Source organism: Tribolium castaneum, unplaced genomic scaffold, assembly GCF_031307605.1.
Source record: "Tribolium castaneum strain GA2 unplaced genomic scaffold, icTriCast1.1 ptg000044l, whole genome shotgun sequence".
NCBI classification, from domain to species: domain Eukaryota; kingdom Metazoa; phylum Arthropoda; class Insecta; order Coleoptera; family Tenebrionidae; genus Tribolium; species Tribolium castaneum.
The window spans coordinates 60,001-72,134 of NW_026986642.1; the positions used below are offsets into that span (position 1 = coordinate 60,001).

General features: G+C 37.7%; 1 non-coding gene across 1 annotated transcript; it reads left to right on the top strand.

The window, feature by feature from the left end:
- Positions 1–9,566: 9,566 nt before the first annotated feature.
- Positions 9,567–11,489, top strand: LOC135267489 (small subunit ribosomal RNA). The gene has a single exon (XR_010335909.1). It is a non-coding gene; the product is annotated as a small subunit ribosomal RNA (ribosomal RNA).
- Positions 11,490–12,134: the final 645 nt, after the last annotated feature.

Genomic DNA, 12,134 nt, shown 5'->3' on the forward strand with positions numbered 1-12,134 from the left:
CATAGCTCTCGCCTAGCACATAGCGCTCGCCTTGCACCATTCACTGCTTAATAACTACTGCATATAATAAGTCACGATTGCTCATGTGGTAAAATAGTGATGACACAATCATTTTGTTTAAAGGTATGCAACCAACAATACACGAAACGCGCGCTAAAGTTGCCTAAAACCACGAAGTACTACGTATACTTTAATTGTAACGCAACTCGTTTCACAGTAAACGTGTATGAAAATTGCCTATATTCAAGAAGTACTACATTTGTTTAAATATTGTATTAGTGTTACGAAGTACGACGTTTAAATATTATGAATTATTTTTAGTTGTATATAAAATCATAGCTATTTTTGTAAATTAATAATGCAACCCGCAATACACCAAATGTGTATTAATATTGCCTAACTTGTACGAAGTACAACGTTCATTTAAGTGCATTAAGTATGGTGCTCTGTGCGATGAAATACGACGTTCATGTGACCATAAAGTAACAAACGAAGTACGGCGCTCACAAATGCAGCGCTCAAAATTATTGTTTCATTGCACGACGTTTGCTTTGTTTCTGACTGCGACAAAATGCAGCGTTCATTTGATTTTGTACATAGTACAGACAAAGTACGACGTTTACGAAGTACGGCACTCAAGATCGTGATTTTCTTGTACGACGTTTATTTGCACGTGCTGCCGATTGCGACGAAGTACAGCGTTCAATTGACTTTGTACATAGTACAGACGAAGTACGACGTTTGCGAAGTACGGCACTCAAAATCATGATTTTCTTGTTCGACGTTTATTTGCACTTGCTGTCGACTGCGACGAAGTTTAGCGTTCATTTGACTTTGTACATAGTACAGACGAAGTACGACGTTTGCGAAGTACGGCACTCAAAATCGTGATTTTCTTGTACGACGTTTATTTGCATGTGCTGCCGACTGCGACGGAGTACAGCGTTCAATTGACTTTGTACATAGTACAGACGAAGTACGACGTTTGCGAAGTACGGCACTCAAAATTGTGATTTTCTTGTACGACGTTTATTTGCACGTGCTGCCGACTGCGACGAAGTACAGCGTTTAATTGACTTTGTACATAGTACAGACGAAGTACGACGTTTGCGAAGTACGGCACTCAAAATCGTGATTTTCTTGTAAGACGTTTATTTGCAGTTGCTTCCGACTGCGACGAAGTTTAGCGTTCAATTGACTTTGTACATGGTACAGACGAAGTACGACGTTTGCGAAGTACGGCACTCAAAATCATTATTTTCTTGTACGACGTTTATTTGCACTTGCTGCCGACTGCGACGAATAACAGCGTTCAATTGACTTTGTACATAGTACAGACGAAGTACGACGTTTGCAAAGTACGGCACTCAAAATCACGATTTTCTTGTAAGACGATTATTTGCAGTTGCTTCCGACTGCGACGAAATGCAGCGTTCATAGTACAAACGAAGTACGACGTTCACAAAGTAATGAAGTAAAACGTAAACATTAAATAATAATAATGCAACCCACAATACATTAATTGTGTATCAAAATTGCATAACTTTTACGAAGTACAACGTTCAAAAATATTAAAGAATTTTATTTCTGTGGTATATAATAAAAAACCAGCAAATTTTTTTGCAAATTACGTATCTGTAAATAAATGTAAACATTTAGCAACTAATCAAAATTGTTTTTTTGCTTAGATATTAAAGTAAAACATAAAAATATATTAAATTTATAGAATGCAACCCGCAGCACACTAGATGTGCATTAATATTGCATAACCTTTACGAAGTACGACGTCCAAAAATATTAAATTTTTTTTATATTGAGGCAAAAAGTGAGAAGACATAAATTAATAATAGTGCAACCTGCAATACACTGAATATGTACTGATGTTGCATAACCTTCACGAAGTACTACGTTTAAATATAAATTAATATTATTGCGACCCGCAATACACTAAATTTGTATTAATATTGCATAACCTACACGAAGTACGACGTTCAAGAATATTAAAGAATTTTATTTCTGTGGTATATAATAAAAAAAACAGCAAATTTTTTTGCAAATTACGTATCTCTAAATAAATGTAAACATTTAGCAACTAATCAAAATTGTTTTTTTGCCTAGACATTAAAGTAAATCATAAAAATACATTAAATTTATAAAATGCAACCCGCAGCACAACAGATGTGCATCAATATTGCATAACTTTTACGAAGTACGACGTCCAAAAATATTACATTATTTTTATATTAAGGTAAAAAGTGAGAAAACATAAATTAATAATAATGCAACCTGCAATACACTTAATATGTACTGATGTTGCATAACCTTCACGAAGTACTACGTTCAAGTATAAATTAATATTATTGCGACCCGCAATACACTAAATTTGTATCAATATTGCATAACTTACACGAAGTACAACGTTCAAAAATATTAAATATTTTATTTGTAGTTTGCATATAATAAAAAAAAACAAATTTTTATGTAAATTACGTATCTGTAAATAAACGTACACATTTAACAATTAAATAAACTTAGTATTTTGGCCTAGATATTAAATTAAAACATAAAAATGCATAATATTACACACACAGCATAATACACACACAGCCAGGTACACATTGTTTATATAAAAATTTCTAGTATGCAATGCAACTTGGGCTAACCAACATGAACTTACTCTATTTTATCATTACAAATAAATTTACCTCTCTAAAAACTCTCACTCTTCTCACCACAATTTAATACACTTTAGTAGTGTACAGCCTTATTTCTCTCTCTCAAGTAACAAAAAGACGATGGTGTGGTTGGTGATAGTGATAGAAACCAATTAGTCTTAAAGAGTAAGAGTAATAGAGTAAGAGATGAATAATACAAGAAAGAGGAAAGAGGAAAGAAAGAGAAAGAAAAGAGAAAGAAGACAGAGAGAGAGAGAAAAAGAAAGAAAAAAATTAAAAGGAAGAAGATAGATGATAGAGAGAGAGAGAGAGAGAGAGAGAGAGAGAGAGAGAGAGGAAGAGTAGAAGAAAGCCAGCAAATTATTCGAACGACATACTTCGTTCTACGGACTTAGCACATAGCTCTCGCCTAGCACATAGCTCTCGCCTAGCACATAGCGCTCGCCTTGCACCATTCACTGCTTAATAACTACTGCATATAATAAGTCACGATTGCTCATGTGGTAAAATAGTGATGACACAATCATTTTGTTTAAAGGTATGCAACCAACAATACACGAAACGCGCGCTAAAGTTGCCTAAAACCACGAAGTACTACGTATACTTTAATTGTAACGCAACTCGTTTCACAGTAAACGTGTATGAAAATTGCCTATATTCAAGAAGTACTACATTTGTTTAAATATTGTATTAGTGTTACGAAGTACGACGTTTAAATATTATGAATTATTTTTAGTTGTATATAAAATCATAGCTATTTTTGTAAATTAATAATGCAACCCGCAATACACCAAATGTGTATTAATATTGCCTAACTTGTACGAAGTACAACGTTCATTTAAGTGCATTAAGTATGGTGCTCTGTGCGATGAAATACGACGTTCATGTGACCATAAAGTAACAAACGAAGTACGGCGCTCACAAATGCAGCGCTCAAAATTATTGTTTCATTGCACGACGTTTGCTTTGTTTCTGACTGCGACAAAATGCAGCGTTCATTTGATTTTGTACATAGTACAGACAAAGTACGACGTTTACGAAGTACGGCACTCAAGATCGTGATTTTCTTGTACGACGTTTATTTGCACGTGCTGCCGATTGCGACGAAGTACAGCGTTCAATTGACTTTGTACATAGTACAGACGAAGTACGACGTTTGCGAAGTACGGCACTCAAAATCATGATTTTCTTGTTCGACGTTTATTTGCACTTGCTGTCGACTGCGACGAAGTTTAGCGTTCATTTGACTTTGTACATAGTACAGACGAAGTACGACGTTTGCGAAGTACGGCACTCAAAATCGTGATTTTCTTGTACGACGTTTATTTGCATGTGCTGCCGACTGCGACGGAGTACAGCGTTCAATTGACTTTGTACATAGTACAGACGAAGTACGACGTTTGCGAAGTACGGCACTCAAAATTGTGATTTTCTTGTACGACGTTTATTTGCACGTGCTGCCGACTGCGACGAAGTACAGCGTTTAATTGACTTTGTACATAGTACAGACGAAGTACGACGTTTGCGAAGTACGGCACTCAAAATCGTGATTTTCTTGTAAGACGTTTATTTGCAGTTGCTTCCGACTGCGACGAAGTTTAGCGTTCAATTGACTTTGTACATGGTACAGACGAAGTACGACGTTTGCGAAGTACGGCACTCAAAATCATTATTTTCTTGTACGACGTTTATTTGCACTTGCTGCCGACTGCGACGAATAACAGCGTTCAATTGACTTTGTACATAGTACAGACGAAGTACGACGTTTGCAAAGTACGGCACTCAAAATCACGATTTTCTTGTAAGACGATTATTTGCAGTTGCTTCCGACTGCGACGAAATGCAGCGTTCATAGTACAAACGAAGTACGACGTTCACAAAGTAATGAAGTAAAACGTAAACATTAAATAATAATAATGCAACCCACAATACATTAATTGTGTATCAAAATTGCATAACTTTTACGAAGTACAACGTTCAAAAATATTAAAGAATTTTATTTCTGTGGTATATAATAAAAAACCAGCAAATTTTTTTGCAAATTACGTATCTGTAAATAAATGTAAACATTTAGCAACTAATCAAAAGTATGCAATGCAACTTGAGCTAATAACCAACATGAACTTACTCCATTTTATTATTACATACGTACCTGGTAAGGTGTTGTATTCGGTAGAGCTGTTTCTACGCTGCGATCTGTTGATACTCAGCTTGGAGATTCGTCTTGTCGGTGAGACGAGACTCCGTCAACGTTTAGAAAGCTGAGAAGATCAAAAAATACACACAGCCAGGTACACATTGTTTATATAAAAATTTCTAGTATGCAATGCAACTTGGGCTAATAACCAACATGAACTTACTCTATTTTATTATTACATACGTACCTGGCAAGGTGTTGTATTCGGTAGAGCTGTTTCTACGCTGCGATCTGTTGATACTCAGCTTGGAGATTCGTCTTGTCGGTGAGACGAGACTCCGTCAACGTTTAAAAAGCTGAGTGGATAGCAAAATACACACACAGCCAGGTACACATTGTTTATATAAAAATTTCTAGTATGCAATGCAACTTGGGCTAACCAACATGAACTTACTCTATTTTATCATTACAAATAAATTTACCTCTCTAAAAACTCTCACTCTTCTCACCACAATTTAATACACTTTAGTAGTGTACAGCCTTATTTCTCTCTCTCAAGTAACAAAAAGACGATGGTGTGGTTGGTGATAGTGATAGAAACCAATTAGTCTTAAAGAGTAAGAGTAATAGAGTAAGAGATGAATAATACAAGAAAGAGGAAAGAGGAAAGAAAGAGAAAGAAAAGAGAAAGAAGACAGAGAGAGAGAGAAAAAGAAAGAAAAAAATTAAAAGGAAGAAGATAGATGATAGAGAGAGAGAGAGAGAGAGAGAGAGAGAGAGAGAGAGAGGAAGAGTAGAAGAAAGCCAGCAAATTATTCGAACGACATACTTCGTTCTACGGACTTAGCACATAGCTCTCGCCTAGCACATAGCTCTCGCCTAGCACATAGCTCTCGCCTAGCACATAGCGCTCGCCTTGCACCATTCACTGCTTAATAACTACTGCATATAATAAGTCACGATTGCTCATGTGGTAAAATAGTGATGACACAATCATTTTGTTTAAAGGTATGCAACCAACAATACACGAAACGCGCGCTAAAGTTGCCTAAAACCACGAAGTACTACGTATACTTTAATTGTAACGCAACTCGTTTCACAGTAAACGTGTATGAAAATTGCCTATATTCAAGAAGTACTACATTTGTTTAAATATTGTATTAGTGTTACGAAGTACGACGTTTAAATATTATGAATTATTTTTAGTTGTATATAAAATCATAGCTATTTTTGTAAATTAATAATGCAACCCGCAATACACCAAATGTGTATTAATATTGCCTAACTTGTACGAAGTACAACGTTCATTTAAGTGCATTAAGTATGGTGCTCTGTGCGATGAAATACGACGTTCATGTGACCATAAAGTAACAAACGAAGTACGGCGCTCACAAATGCAGCGCTCAAAATTATTGTTTCATTGCACGACGTTTGCTTTGTTTCTGACTGCGACAAAATGCAGCGTTCATTTGATTTTGTACATAGTACAGACAAAGTACGACGTTTACGAAGTACGGCACTCAAGATCGTGATTTTCTTGTACGACGTTTATTTGCACGTGCTGCCGATTGCGACGAAGTACAGCGTTCAATTGACTTTGTACATAGTACAGACGAAGTACGACGTTTGCGAAGTACGGCACTCAAAATCATGATTTTCTTGTTCGACGTTTATTTGCACTTGCTGTCGACTGCGACGAAGTTTAGCGTTCATTTGACTTTGTACATAGTACAGACGAAGTACGACGTTTGCGAAGTACGGCACTCAAAATCGTGATTTTCTTGTACGACGTTTATTTGCATGTGCTGCCGACTGCGACGGAGTACAGCGTTCAATTGACTTTGTACATAGTACAGACGAAGTACGACGTTTGCGAAGTACGGCACTCAAAATTGTGATTTTCTTGTACGACGTTTATTTGCACGTGCTGCCGACTGCGACGAAGTACAGCGTTTAATTGACTTTGTACATAGTACAGACGAAGTACGACGTTTGCGAAGTACGGCACTCAAAATCGTGATTTTCTTGTAAGACGTTTATTTGCAGTTGCTTCCGACTGCGACGAAGTTTAGCGTTCAATTGACTTTGTACATGGTACAGACGAAGTACGACGTTTGCGAAGTACGGCACTCAAAATCATTATTTTCTTGTACGACGTTTATTTGCACTTGCTGCCGACTGCGACGAATAACAGCGTTCAATTGACTTTGTACATAGTACAGACGAAGTACGACGTTTGCAAAGTACGGCACTCAAAATCACGATTTTCTTGTAAGACGATTATTTGCAGTTGCTTCCGACTGCGACGAAATGCAGCGTTCATAGTACAAACGAAGTACGACGTTCACAAAGTAATGAAGTAAAACGTAAACATTAAATAATAATAATGCAACCCACAATACATTAATTGTGTATCAAAATTGCATAACTTTTACGAAGTACAACGTTCAAAAATATTAAAGAATTTTATTTCTGTGGTATATAATAAAAAACCAGCAAATTTTTTTGCAAATTACGTATCTGTAAATAAATGTAAACATTTAGCAACTAATCAAAATTGTTTTTTTGCTTAGATATTAAAGTAAAACATAAAAATATATTAAATTTATAGAATGCAACCCGCAGCACACTAGATGTGCATTAATATTGCATAACCTTTACGAAGTACGACGTCCAAAAATATTAAATTTTTTTTATATTGAGGCAAAAAGTGAGAAGACATAAATTAATAATAGTGCAACCTGCAATACACTGAATATGTACTGATGTTGCATAACCTTCACGAAGTACTACGTTTAAATATAAATTAATATTATTGCGACCCGCAATACACTAAATTTGTATTAATATTGCATAACCTACACGAAGTACGACGTTCAAGAATATTAAAGAATTTTATTTCTGTGGTATATAATAAAAAAAACAGCAAATTTTTTTGCAAATTACGTATCTCTAAATAAATGTAAACATTTAGCAACTAATCAAAATTGTTTTTTTGCCTAGACATTAAAGTAAATCATAAAAATACATTAAATTTATAAAATGCAACCCGCAGCACAACAGATGTGCATCAATATTGCATAACTTTTACGAAGTACGACGTCCAAAAATATTACATTATTTTTATATTAAGGTAAAAAGTGAGAAAACATAAATTAATAATAATGCAACCTGCAATACACTTAATATGTACTGATGTTGCATAACCTTCACGAAGTACTACGTTCAAGTATAAATTAATATTATTGCGACCCGCAATACACTAAATTTGTATCAATATTGCATAACTTACACGAAGTACAACGTTCAAAAATATTAAATATTTTATTTGTAGTTTGCATATAATAAAAAAAAACAAATTTTTATGTAAATTACGTATCTGTAAATAAACGTACACATTTAACAATTAAATAAACTTAGTATTTTGGCCTAGATATTAAATTAAAACATAAAAATGCATAATATTTATTAAAATGCAACTTGCAATACACCAAATGTGTATGAATATTGCATAACCTTTGCGAAGTACGACGTTCACGAAGTACGTCGTTTACGAAGTGCGACGTTCACGAAGTACGTCGTTTACGAAGTGCGACGTTCACGAAGTGCGACGTTCACGAAGTACGTCGTTTACGAAGTGCGACGTTCGCGAAGTACGACGTCTACACATTAGGGCACTCAAAATTATTGTTAGGTTGTACGACATTCAGACGTTCCAACTGCGACTAACTACAGCATTCATTTGACTTTGCACATACGACGAACGAAGTACGACGTTTACGAAGTACGGCGCTTAGAATAATTTTGTTTTTATTAATTAATAATTTTTTTTTAAACAAACGTTTTTATAATTAAATTTTATAATGGTTTAAATATAAAATATGACTTTTTAATATTATCAATATTTAAAATATTTTCTCCCCTTTGTGTGTATGCCTTATAGTTATAGAGCTGTGCGCTTCGGTAGACGTCGCCTGTGGAGCTATGTCAGTGGAGCGGTGCGCATATCCAATACCGAGCGGCTGCCTCGATCGGTGTCGCGCTGGTATATGTATGGTAGTGGTGTGTGTCGATGCGTTGAGTGAGGCGATATGAACGGTGTAACGGTTTAGTCGAAGTTTATCATAAATGACGACGACAAAACGACCGATTATGTATACGTTCTGCATTTGCTTCCAATTTATCGACGTTTATCGCACATTTCCGCTATCGAATTCGAATAGGGCTTTGCTTGCGAGATTGCTTTATTTTGTGATTTTGTGGCTCGCCCAGTTCCCCACAGCGAGATTGCGGATGCGGCAAAACGTATTCTCTTACGTTGGCGGTCCTTATGCAATCAAACTTTGTTGAACTAACAAATGTTTGTGATTTAAACAAACAAAAATAATAAATGCGTCAACTCTCTAATATCCGAGCGAGAATATTTATATAATATTCGTAACGTTTATGGATTCGAAAGAATTTCATAAATTCACGTCGCATTCAATCTTGCGAAGAGTGAAGAGAATGTTTGAACTTTTAAATCGGCAAAGGTAAAAAATAATATTATAAATATTATTATTATGCCTTTATTGACCGATATATGTGTTGTGGTGTTTAACGACTATATCGTACGAAGAAAAGAAGAAATAGCGTGGCGTTACTTTCTTATATGTTAGATTGTTTCGCACAAACGCGCATATTCTTCATCTGTATAAACGATGATGATGAGTATTTTATTCTCTCGTCTGTCTCAAAAAACACAAAAACACAGTTCCCTGGTTGATCCTGCCAGTAGTCATATGCTTGTCTCAAAGATTAAGCCATGCATGTCTCAGTACAAGCCAAATTAAGGTGAAACCGCGAAAGGCTCATTAAATCAGTTATGGTTCCTTAGATCGTACCCACATTTACTTGGATAACTGTGGTAATTCTAGAGCTAATACATGCAAACAGAGCTCCGACCGGAGACGGAAGGAGCGCTTTTATTAGATCAAAACCAATCGGTGGCGGTTTCGCCGTCATCGTACAACTTGGTGAATCTGAATAACTTTACGCTGATCGCACGGTCTCGCACCGGCGACGCATCTTTCAAATGTCTGCCTTATCAACTGTCGATGGTAGGTTCTGCGCCTACCATGGTTGTAACGGGTAACGGGGAATCAGGGTTCGATTCCGGAGAGGGAGCCTGAGAAACGGCTACCACATCCAAGGAAGGCAGCAGGCGCGCAAATTACCCACTCCCGGCACGGGGAGGTAGTGACGAAAAATAACGATACGGGACTCATCCGAGGCCCCGTAATCGGAATGAGTACACTCTAAACCCTTTAACGAGGATCAATTGGAGGGCAAGTCTGGTGCCAGCAGCCGCGGTAATTCCAGCTCCAATAGCGTATATTAAAGTTGTTGCGGTTAAAAAGCTCGTAGTCGAATTTGTGTCCCGCGCCGCCGGTTCATCGTTCGCGGTGTTAACTGGCGTTTCGCGGGACGTCCTGCCGGTGGGCTTAGCTCGAGAGGGCGGCCCAACTCAATCCCGCCGCGGTGCTCTTCATTGAGTGTCGAGGTGGGCCGGCACGTTTACTTTGAACAAATTAGAGTGCTTAAAGCAGGCTAAAACTTCGCCTGAATACTGTGTGCATGGAATAATGGAATAGGACCTCGGTTCTATTTTGTTGGTTTTCGGAACCCCGAGGTAATGATTAATAGGAACGGATGGGGGCATTCGTATTGCGACGTTAGAGGTGAAATTCTTGGATCGTCGCAAGACGGACAGAAGCGAAAGCATTTGCCAAAAACGCTTTCATTGATCAAGAACGAAAGTTAGAGGTTCGAAGGCGATCAGATACCGCCCTAGTTCTAACCATAAACGATGCCAGCTAGCGATCCGCCGACGTTCCTCCGATGACTCGGCGGGCAGCTTCCGGGAAACCAAAGCTTTTGGGTTCCGGGGGAAGTATGGTTGCAAAGCTGAAACTTAAAGGAATTGACGGAAGGGCACCACCAGGAGTGGAGCCTGCGGCTTAATTTGACTCAACACGGGAAACCTCACCAGGCCCGGACACCGGAAGGATTGACAGATTGAGAGCTCTTTCTTGATTCGGTGGGTGGTGGTGCATGGCCGTTCTTAGTTGGTGGAGCGATTTGTCTGGTTAATTCCGATAACGAACGAGACTCTAGCCTGCTAAATAGGCGTATTTCGACATCCCAAATACCCGCTGGAGCCGGGTTCGCCCGGTCTCTATGTGCGGTTTTTACTGTCGGCGTACAAACAATTCTTCTTAGAGGGACAGGCGGCTTCTAGCCGCACGAGATTGAGCAATAACAGGTCTGTGATGCCCTTAGATGTTCTGGGCCGCACGCGCGCTACACTGAAGGAATCAGCGTGTCCTCCCTGACCGAGCGGTCCGGGTAACCCGCTGAACCTCCTTCGTGCTAGGGATTGGGGCTTGCAATTGTTCCCCATGAACGAGGAATTCCCAGTAAGCGCGAGTCATAAGCTCGCGTTGATTACGTCCCTGCCCTTTGTACACACCGCCCGTCGCTACTACCGATTGAATGATTTAGTGAGGTCTTCGGACCGGTGCGCGGTGGCGTTTCGACGTTGCCGATGTTGCTGGGAAGATGACCAAACTTGATCATTTAGAGGAAGTAAAAGTCGTAACAAGGTTTCCGTAGGTGAACCTGCGGAAGGATCATTAACGTGTAAATGTTGTTGTTTAGTTGTCACACATACACACATTTTGTCTGTGCTGATCAACAAAAAACACACACATACATACACTATTCGTATGATGATCAATTCTCATACAAAATTCTTCATTATGCGTCGAACGGAAAAGCAACAACGGGTCGTCTTGCATTAAGCGGATCTGTTGTTACGTTTTTCGATTTATTTTATAAATCGATTGTAAACGTGCCGTAAACGACGTTTTCGAAGAATTTTTTTGAACATTAACACGAATCAATATTGTCGAAAGATGGTTATGTGCTAACGTTTTATTATTGCTTTCGCAGTGCCGGTCTTAGCGTATTTCCATCATCGTATTCGCTTCGAAAAAAAGTACTAATACAGTGGTGGTGTATAATTAATGTGCAAGAGATGTTGTTGTTGTTGTTGTAGTATTTGTATATGGTTGGAGTTATTTATAATAACAAACAAGAATGAATAATAATGGTGTCTGCCAATACGATCGTACTTTATGTACACGAATAAAACTTTATACATACAAACCATAATAATAAATAAACTCGAAACAACCAACAACAAAATTATTACGCTACTGTACATACAAACACACATTTATACATACCATCATTTTACTTTACCGATGGTGAGTGATGTT